A 2,152-nucleotide genomic window follows, 5' to 3' on the forward strand; every position below is an offset into this window, starting at 1 on the left:
GAGAGAGAGAGAGAGAGAGAGAGAGAGAATCCCGAGCAGGCTCTGTGCTATCAGCACAGAGCCCGATGCAGGGCTCGATCCCACCAACTGGGAGATCATCACCTGAGCCAATCAAGAGCTGGACGCTTAACCAACTGAGCCACATAGGCACCCTTAGCATTTGCTTGTTAATTTAAATTTTTGTATAAGTACATTGTTTTGAAAAACACAATAGCATAATTGGTCTTAAACTGAAAGACTATAGTCACATGTCCTTTCCTCCCAATCGTGTTTCCTGCTTCTCAAAGGCAACTCCTTTCAAATCTTTTTACATGTTTCCTCTGATAATTCTTTATATATACTTGTATAGAATGTTATTATTTTTATTTCTTAAGTTTTCCATTTTAGAATTATCTATTGGTTAGCTACTATGGAGAATGATGTTATGGTTTACACAGAAAACTCCAAAAAAATCTAGAATTAATAAGAGAATTTGGCAGGTTTGTTGTATTAAAAAAAAACAACCTACAGAAAGCAATTGTATTTTTTTTAATTTTTTTAATGTTTATTTATGTTTGAGAGACAGAGAGAGACAGAGTAGGAATGGGAGAGGGGCAGAGAGTGAGGGAGACACAGAACCTGAAGCAGGCTCCAGGCTCTGAGCCGTCAGCACAGAGCCCGACGTGGGGCTCGAACCCACAAACCACGAAATCATGACCTGAGCCAAAGTCGGACGCTCAACCGACTGAGCCACCCAGGCGCCCCAAAAACAATTGTATTTATATACAATACCAATCAATGGAAATTATAAAAATAAAATTGTAGTTCCTAAAAGTGTAACACATCAGAAAATAGACATGACAAAAAATATATCTTTAATGAGAAAGTAAAAATTCTGCGTCATAAATAAGCGAGGGAAGTGCAAATCATCGAGGAGCAATACCATGTTTACGGAGAAGCAAACTCACTCTTGTACAGATGTTGATATACAGGCTGATGGAGTTCCAATGAAAATCCGAAAAGGTGTGTTTGTGGAACCCTACAAGTTAAAATATTTGTTGGTGATCAGAGAAGCAAGAACAGTCAAAACACTGCTAAATAAAGGAGAACTAAGAGGAGGAACTCATCTTACCATTATCAAGAACTCTTTGAAACTATTTGAATTAGGCCAGTGTGATCTGAACCAATGGAAAAGAATGGACAGCCCAGAAAACCGATCTCTGTGGAGGAAGAACCACTCCAAGGACCTCCTTTGGCCTGCCTAGTATTGTCACATAAGCGAGAAGTACATTTCTATTGTGTTTTGGCCATTTTATGATTTTGGACCTGTTTTGTAAAGCAGTTAGCCTATTCTAATACCACTCCTCTTGCATTAGTATGAATCTTGATATGCAAAAATCACATCAATATTGACCTTCGTATCTTTGCCTTGTTTAAAAACACAAGAACGTTAGTGTACTTTGGCTTCTTAATCTAGTGTACTTTAGTGCTTAATTTACATGCGACTGTTATTGGATGTTATGGTTCTTTTTTTGAACCTTATAAGACATGATTGCTTCTGTGCTCAGTGACGTTTTAGATTACCCACCTTTCTACTACTTAATTTGCTCATTTTCTCTTCTTATATCTCCATCCTTCCATCTGAGATTGCTTTCTTTCTGTCCACAGTACATGCTAGAAAAAGTCTTGGTGGGGACCTCTGTTGGTGTCAAATTGCCAATATTTGGATATTTCTTTATTTGGCTTACAGTCTTTTTATTTGGTGTGGGGGGGTCCGATTACTCACTGTCCCCGTAAGCGGAGTGAAGTCGAGGCTCGTCAGAGTGCTCTTGTGCCTCAGCACGAGGAAGGCCGCGGGAGAGGAGACGTAGCCTTACCCATCAGACCCCTCCGTGACAACTCGGGAGCCTAGTGTAGCTGAAAGCAAGATGGCACATGCCGAATCAGGTTACCCAGTCATCCAGCAGTGAGGAAGAGCGTGCCCTGGGTGGACGCAGACCCCCTTTTGCTTTACCTGGGAGGGAGGGCTCTAGTATTGCATGACTTCCGTTTCTCCAACTCACCTGCTCAGGGGCCAGCACGGAGCCATGGCTGACAAGAGCTAGTAAAGTTGAGAGACACGAGACGGCATTTTCATAATCTCTCTGAAGGGCTTCTTGCCTTGGCACCTAGC

The 2,152-nt window shown here is 41.4% G+C and overlaps 1 non-coding gene across 1 annotated transcript; it reads right to left on the reverse strand.

The window, feature by feature from the left end:
* Positions 1-654: 654 nt before the first annotated feature.
* TRNAQ-UUG lies at positions 655-739 on the reverse strand. Its single transcript has one exon. It is a non-coding gene; the product is annotated as a tRNA-Gln (tRNA).
* Between the last annotated feature and the right edge of the window lie 1,413 nt (positions 740-2,152).

This window comes from Leopardus geoffroyi, chromosome X (genome assembly GCF_018350155.1).
Source record: "Leopardus geoffroyi isolate Oge1 chromosome X, O.geoffroyi_Oge1_pat1.0, whole genome shotgun sequence".
Taxonomy (NCBI): domain Eukaryota; kingdom Metazoa; phylum Chordata; class Mammalia; order Carnivora; family Felidae; genus Leopardus; species Leopardus geoffroyi.